Source organism: Artibeus jamaicensis, unplaced genomic scaffold, assembly GCF_021234435.1.
Source record: "Artibeus jamaicensis isolate MK-2021 breed Jamaican fruit bat unplaced genomic scaffold, CSHL_Jam_final scaffold_833, whole genome shotgun sequence".
In the NCBI taxonomy this organism is placed as follows: Eukaryota; Metazoa; Chordata; class Mammalia; order Chiroptera; family Phyllostomidae; genus Artibeus; species Artibeus jamaicensis.
In genome coordinates, this window is record NW_026522056.1 from 15586077 (window position 1) to 15594746 (window position 8670).

Consider the following 8670-nt stretch of genomic DNA (forward strand, 5'->3'; position numbering starts at 1 on the left):
AATGAAAGGCATAGTGGCAGACAGAAGCTGCTGAAATTAGCTGTCATATTTATGCTTTACCAAAGCCTTGTCTTCTGAGATTTCCTACAAAGTGACAGGGGTTTCCCAGGAGTCTAGTACTTGCTTTTTCTGGGCTTGTTTGAGATGTCAGAAAAATGCAAGATGAGATGGAAAAATGTGTATTTTTACAAAGAATATTTATTGTATGCTCCAAAAAGATGTCTTTTCTTACATAAAAAGACAGTTCCTCATGGCATTGTCTTCCTATTATTCCTAAATGTTTCATTTCAAAACACATTGACTGGAGCAAATGAATGAGTAGCACTCAAACTCAGATCACCCTGGTAAGTTGTAAAATATATTCACATTATTCATTTATATTCATTTATATATACCTACCTATAAAATATATTATAGGTAGGTATGCGTATCACAACTAAATATGTATTTTATGTAATTATATTCGGTCTGCACATAGATATATAGTGGGAAGCCATTTTATTTGCTTTGTGTATATTTACACTTGATCTTAGCCAAAAGGCCGAGAAGCGATGCTTTGTGTATATTTACAAAACATACTGAAGAAAATAAATTATCTGTGCTTGTAATTTTTGACGTATTTTAGACAAGGTCAGCTGTCACTCATTTACTATTGGAAGTAACTTTCGTATTTTTTTAAATTGTATTTATTTGTTTTGGAATTCAAGTCAGCATGACAACATTCTAAGAATTAACGAGCAGGAAGAATATTATGTTCTTGTATAGAAAAGACTTTACCTTATTGCTGAAAGCTACTTGGGGAACCCATTTACCTGTGTTTGTTTATTTGTTTGCTTGCTTTGGTAAGCTATCCTCAGAAAACTGCATTTCATTTCTTTTAATTAAAAAAATTTAAATATTGGTTTTCTTCCCCATCATCAGCTAGTTCTCTGTATCTATGAGTTTGTTTTTGTTTTGTTTTATTTATTAATTCATTCTGTTCATTCACATGGCATTTGTCTTTGTCTGATTTTCTAAATTTAGCATAATACCCACTAGGTCAATCCATGTTGTCACAAATGGCAAGATTACCCTCTTTTTTTGGATGAATAATAATCTATTGTGTATACACATACGTATACATATATAGAGGTCTGTCCATAAAGTATCCAGCCATGTAATAAGAGAAATAGTCATTTATTGAAGATACCAGATACAAGAAACATTGAACATAAGACAATGATGCCTTAGTCCCCTGCAAAGTGGAGACCTCAAGACCTCACACAGTTCTCCCAACTGCAGCACGACGTTCCTTCTGCTCTGGTAGCAGAAACTGCAGAACGAATTTTGACGTGACATGTTCCACGCCAAGATCCTGCATCAAAATCTCAGACGCAGCAGTTTTTGGAATCCCCAGATCAGTTTCCAGTTTTCACACCATCAGTTGCCAATCTTTGTGGATTGCAGCCCATACATGTTCAACACTCTCAGGTGTTCTGTTTGTTGCAGGCCTTTCAGAACGTGGATCACTTTCAACAGATTCTCGACCATCTTTGAAGCATTTGTGCCACACTTTTATTTGCTCTGTCCTCATTACATTGTCCCCCAAAGCCTTCTGAGTCATCCGACTAGTTTCCACGGAGGAATGTTCAAGCTTGATGCAAAATATTGTGCAGATTCATTGCTCCGTTTGTGCAGTCATTTTGAATGCAATGACCACACAGTACACATGCTCACTCAACGGCATCTACCAACCCCACGGACTAGTACAGCGAAGTCGTCATTGTTCATGCATATGCATTCAAGACCACACCTCCGTGGCTGCCAGTTACATAGATATCACACAAGCTCTTCTTATTATATTAACAATGGCTGGACTTATTCAGGACAGGCCTTGTATATATCTCACCATCTACTCATCAACTGACAGACACCTAGGTTTCTTTCATATCTTGCCTGCTATTAACAATGCTGTAATGAACATAGGGGGCATATTTCTTTTCAATGTAATGTTTTTGTTCTCTTCAGATAAATACCCAGAAGTGGAATTGCTGGATCCTATGGCAGCTGTATCTCTAATTTTTTGAAGATCTCCATACTGTTTTCCACAGTGTTTGCACTAGTTTACAACCCCACCAATGGTGATTTTTGTCTCCTAGAGGTTACACGGTAATGTGGAGAGACAATTTGCCTGTCACTGGGAAAGGGAGGGCTACTCGCGTGAGAGGCCAGGGTCACCGATGAGCACCTGCAATGCACAGTACAGCCCCTCAGCACAGAGTTTCCGGTCCAAAATGTGAATAGTGCAGAGGTTGAAAACTTCTAGATCGGAGGATAATAAGACCTTTTTAAAGCAGTGGCTAGAAGAAAAATTTGGATGATGGTCTGAGTGTAAGAGGTCAGCATTTTTCTGGAAGTTAGGCTTGTGGTTGAGAATGTTTAAAGGCATGTCCCCTTATAGACTCCTATTGTGAACTCTACAGAAGGAAGCAGCAGGGCTCTGTGACCTGTGTGAATTGGGAGTCTCTGAATTGTTGCTCTGTGGACAGGTCCTTCCCCTTCTAACATACCCGCCACCTGCACACACGCACCCACACCCACACACACCCTCTTTTCTCTCCCAACCCACATGTTCTTACTCTTCAGTCTACATTCTTCCCATCCCAAGCTGCACAGCAGTTCTTAAAATGATGTTTAATATCACCAAGCAATTTTACCCATAAGAGTCTCAACCCTAGAATCTGCAACGTAATTTCAGACAGCTGAATACTTCTTTAAATTAAAAAATGTGGATGGCAGGAGCTGATAACAACTATGTACCTTGGGGTTTTTTTTCCTGGCATTCACGGAGAGACATGTATCTCAAAAGATCGCTTCTTCTTTCCAGATTGCCGTTAGAAGAAAGTAATTTACCCTATTAAGTCTCTTTTTTTAAAGCATGGGGTGGAGTGAGAGAAAGAATGAAAACGGGAACTTTCCTCAAAGGAAACATTCTAGACAGATGACTTGATTTAGAGCTCTGACATGCACTTGGCTTTTTAACAGTCTGAGCAACTCAGCAAATCTGAAATAAAAAATGGTTCCAAAAAAGCAACCTATGGCTGGCACTGTGGGTAATGAGATTTGCTTTGAACAATATGATCACTGTGTGTGAATGCTTCAGATGATGACCAGAAGATACACACACAAATCTTTGTTCTGTTAGTACTGCTCTAATCTTAGAACTAGATTAGACCTTGTGCTCTTGTCGCCATGGAATTTTCCCTCCCGTGAAATAGCCACTCTTTCCTTAGGGGCAGGCAGTGGACAGTACTTCAAACAGTTAGAGACGCCCTCGGGCGGAAGTGGCAAAGAGGGTGCATGTGCCTGGCACAACTGCTGGCCCCCGCTCCCCTTTCTTCCCATGGCCAACACTGTTGAGTAACAAAGGCCTCTTGTGGTTGAGCCCAAACAAGGCCCCTGAAAGCTCACATGACATTCCTTTCTGTCTAAACCCCTGAAGGGGTTTCACTGTAGAGTAGATCTTCTGGTTAGAGGTTTTACAGTGTCCAGTTTTCACTGGTGCCACACAGCCCAACAAACTGCTGTTTATGAAACACGACAAGAAAGCACACTACTCTCACTGGGCCTGGAGCATCTATAAATCTTGAATGATCACGTCTTGAATCAATCTACTTGGTTTTAATAACCACAGCAGATTGATTGCAATAATAGCTCCAATAGCTACCTCTGTGCACACTCTTTGCAATGTGACTGCAGCTACTCACAAACAGATGCAACCATCTTTCCCCTTAAATTTGACCTAGTCTAGTGACTTACTTTGATCAATACAATGCAGTGGAAGGGACAATGTGACAATCACTAGCCTGGGCCTCAAAATGCTTTGGATTCTTCGTTTCTGTCTCTAGCTTCTCTGCCTTCACCATGACACTGTGAAAACATGTCCCCCTGGCCTGCTGGAGATTGGGACAATGGAGCAGAGCAGAGTCAGCCCAGTGGGTTGAGCCAAGGCCCCAGATTTGGGAAGGAGCCCAACCAAGAGTACTGCATATATAATTAAGATGTTATTTATTCAGCCGATGGACAAAGGTTGGTATAGCTAAAGGTTCAGAACCTCCTAATTAAATTTTAGTACTATTTTGGAATCTTGAACTACAAAGATAGAAACCTTTGGGTTATGCTTTGTGACATTTAATCATGCAGTGTCCAAGGGTGTGGCTTAAGTATTTTCTCAGGTATTCCATTCCACACAGCTCAGTGCTGTGTGTAGTCATTGAATAGGTTCCATTTTTGAATTGGTAATTTGAGCATTCATCCCTTCTTTCTTAACATGAATGCTGGTAATTTTTCTTGAGGCTGAGGGCTTGCCCAGCATTTGCATTTCTGAAAAGGGAGTGGTTTACATGGAGAGAATTCTGCATCGGGGCTGCCAAGCTGTGGGGAGACGGGCCCTGGCCTGCGCTCCCGGCAGGTTTGCTTTCTCACAGTGGCTAATCCAGGGGCTGTTTGATCTCTTTGCCATGGTCCCCGAAATGGAGGGGTGGCCCCAAACTTCAGCAGAAAGTCTCTGTTTTCCTTCCTGCTTACTTTTTAATAGGCTGGTTCAGGGCTCAGCCATCTCAAAGCACAGTAACACGAAAACAAATAAGTAAACAAACAAAAAACATTCACACACACACACACACACACATTCTACTAATGTGCTAAGGGAATAGTTTAAATCAAATTTCTGCCTTGGCATCCAAAGGCAACTGGGAACCTTTTGGGTATTTGGGGATTTTCTGGCATAATTAGTAATTATCTACTTTCATTTCAGTCCTTTTAAATTCCCTCAAAGCTATCACATCAGGCAACTTCTCTGAGAATCTAGAACTTATTGTACTGGTGCTGAACACCTGAATTAAAAAGTCACTGTCCTCATGAAAGCTAGTGTGTGAGTAGTTTCAGAAGCAAAATCTCATACCACTTCCCAGATCTTGGCAATGAAAGGATTAGAAATCTTAAGGCTATTCATAGCACTTGGTGTTAGATTCCGACAGGCTGGCTTTGGTCATTGCTATCAGAGGGCCGAGTCTCTTACCCTCCTCTAACTGGGAGAAAGAACTGACTGAGATATAGGGTAACACAGACTTGAAATGGTAATAAGGCTTACGATTGCCATATAGCCAGCCTTCTTACATAATATAGCCCAAAATGCCAGAGAACAAGAGAATGCTTTTCTTAGTCCCAGAAAAGCATCACAACCAAGAGAAGCGCATTGGTTTGGGACTATGTTCCCCTTTCGCAAAATCCACAGTGCTGTCTTCATCTCTCTGAACACTAGTCGGTAACCCAACCGCTGGACATGCTTCCTTTCCCGGGAAGCAGGTCAAGGAAATGAAGGCAAGTCAGCGTCCATCTTTTGTCCTGTGAAGAAGCCACAATCAGTGGTCTTCCTTTTGTACATAAATGAAAAGCAACCTGTTCTATTTTTTTAATCTCCAAAGCTTTCATTGCTAAGGAGAGAGGGACATGAAAAAGAGCTCCATCAGGGACCATCGCTCAGAGCCCTTCTGGTTCTATTTATGATCACAGATGATTACTAGGTGTACATTCATCCATTCATCTTCCAAGCTGGATGGATGAGCTGGCTTAACAGGGAGAGAAGAGGTTAGTAGGTTGCTACCTGGACAGAAAATCTCACAGAAGCAAGGTTGCCCTACATGGAGGCTGGGGCCATTGAGAGGCTTGGAACCTCGGATGGTTGTGGCAGTTAGGTCCTTTGATGTGGTACATACTGTTCCCTTGAAACAATTACACTGCATTCCATTTTTTAAGAGGAGCACAGCAGAAGGCACAGCAAGTCCATACCCATCCTTGCTTACCGGAGGAAATGTTAAGCTGGTGAATGTTTCTACAGCCCCTCTAGCTGCTATTCCCTTGACTTCTGTACAGGACTAAACAAGTGAGAACAAAATCTGAAGAAGTGTTGATGCACACACAGATCCTGTCTTCTATGATAAGGCAGAAAGAAGAGAACTTAAGGAAAAGCATTTTGCAAAAGCAGCCATTAATTTTTTCATTGTGTATTTTATTGAACTATAATTTAATAATAAGTTACCATAATATAAATGGATTTCGACAAAGGAACACTTTGGTAGCACAATCATTCAGTTCATCATTAAGTGCTTAGATTTCTAAAAGAAATGTTAATGTGCTAATCTAGTTTCTCCATTGTTTTTAAGTAAACCTGTAGTTTCTTTTCTTTTCTTTTTTTTCTTTTGAAGGCCAGATCTTGGGGAAGTTGATGATAGATAGGCAGGGATAACAGCCTGCTTCCCAGGCCAAAGAGTTTTCCGAGTCTGTGCCAGGTAAGAGTCCACACTTCAGAAGGAAAGGCGATCCCTGGGTAAACCACACTGTCTTTCACTTTTGGTAATATGGAAGTCTTGAAGCAACCCATTTTTTAAAATAGTCTTTGACATTTTTAATTGAATTATCTATCATCTTTATTGGACCCATTTTCCCCCACAATCCTATTACAAAAACAAGAAAACAAAAGCCACTGTGCCCTTTAAAAAACAGTCTTGAGTTGCTCCAAATGCTGCAGAGTTCACAAACAAATATTTTTGATGTGTAATTTTTATTCAGGATAGTACTGAATTTTAGACAGTGCTTTTCCAATCTTTAAAACATCAGACTTGAGAAACTTTCTAAAAATGTCCTTCTCTGGCACCAGCTAAATTAGATTCTCTGAGAATTGCATTGGCCCAACCGGTTCTGAGGCTGGGAGTCTGGAACGCGCTATGAGAAATGCAAGGAGAGACCGAGGCCACAAGCCTGCTGAACATCCATCCAGTAGTGCCTACGACTGTGCAAGGTTTTTCATCTTTATCCCCTTTTTGCTTCTATCCCCTTTAATGGGCAGGCTCTGAGCCTGGTCAGCTCTGCAGTCCACAGAGATAAAGTTGCCCTCAGCGACAGGCAGCCAGTTTCTGCAACTAACGGTTGAGCCGAATCCAGACTTTGTCACTTACTGGCTATCTTACTTAACCTTCTCTGTGACTCAGTTTTTCCATCTGTTAAAACAGGAGTGACACATTTGGAATTTGCTAATAACTTCTCTAAAGGTTATCACGACTGGAGGCGGGGAGGGGCAGCCTACCTCCTGCTGATGCTGCCAGGATGAGGCGAGTTAATAAAGTCCATCTTCACAATACGCAAATTGTTCTACAAGCTAAAATTTACCTGTAACCCCCAAATCAAGACTCGTGGCCTTTTCACAGTCATTCGAAGACATGCACAGTGGTGAAGAATTTGTGTCCCCATGCACGGCTCCCAGCACAGGTGGGACAAGGCCATCCTCTGTCTTCTTGTTCCAGACCTCAGACTGTAAACACGTGCCCTTTCCGAGGTCCAGTGAGTGACCTGTTTTCACATTTTTGTGCCTTTTGTTAGTGATCCCCTTGTTTATAATGGCCCCCAAGGAAAGCGCTGTCTGACAAGGGCTGTCCAGTGTTCCTGGAGCGAAAGGCTGAGATAGGCCTCACAGAGAAAGTAGGCATTAGATCAGCTTTGTGCAAGACCTCGTTGGAGTCCTGTTGGCTGCAAGTTCAATGTTAACGAGTGAACCATATCTACTAAGCAAGGTGTCTTCAAACAGAAACACACATAAACAAGTTGTGCGCTGATCGGCTGAGGAAAGCATGACCAGAGGCTCACAGGAACCTAATGCTGAGTCTTTCCTGGGAGCAGTCATGGAGTATTCACTCATTCGGTGTTCGCTGAGTCTTTACAGACTGTGACTACCGCAAATAATGGGAATCGATTGCATGTTGAAGCACTTAAAGCTTGTTAGATACAGTTACTGACACAGAAGTGTTTGCTAAATGAAGAAATCCCAACCTAGTTGATAGAGAGGCCAGACCCCACCTTTGCAGTGGCTGCACAAGGAACCCAGTGGGAAGCAGGTAGACTAGGTGGCCCCAAGGTCCTTCCAAGGGAATCATAGGTCAAGGCAGATGTGGCACATGGGACTCCCTCAGGTGCAAGGCCCTTAACTAGCACAAGTGCTGCTTTCAGCTAAGAAGTGCTTCTGGGAGGGGCAGTGTGGTGCAGTGGTCTGGTCCCTGGCCCTGCTGAGCACCCGAATCACCAGCAGGGCTTCAGAAATATCTGCTGAGGCGGATTCCCCAGCCTTGCCTCAGGGTTCACAGTTTCCAGACATGGGACCAGACCTGTTCCTGCATAGCCTTAAGCAGCTCCCCAACACCGGTCCGACAGCAGCACGGGGAACCACTTGGATGATAGAAAAAACCTTCCTTTGCAGGACAGACTTCGGTTTGAATCTAGGTACTTGATCTTGGACAAGGAATTGAATTCAGAGAGCCTAGGTTTTGTCAACTGTAAAGTGAAGATGATAATCTCAACCTCGAAGCACCATCGCTGAGAAGAAAAAAAACAGACCACGTATATAAATCTCTAGATCTAATGCTTGGGATATTGTCAATATCCAATACATAAACTGTCCTTTTTTTGGTTCATCCCCAACAGCTATTCTATGGTTTTCTGTTTTGTTTTGTGTTTGGCTTGTTTGTTTGTTTGTTTGTTTAGATAGAAAAATGGACCCTCTCCCAGGAAGCACTGGGTCTTTTTCCAGCAGAGTGGAGGATTTGAGGGCCCTCCTCTCCCTCCCTCCTCCCACTGGCTGGG

The 8670-nt window shown here is 42.3% G+C and overlaps 1 pseudogene; it reads right to left on the reverse strand.

The window, feature by feature from the left end:
- Positions 1–384: 384 nt before the first annotated feature.
- Positions 385–553, reverse strand: LOC128626643 (uncharacterized; annotated as a pseudogene).
- Between the last annotated feature and the right edge of the window lie 8117 nt (positions 554–8670).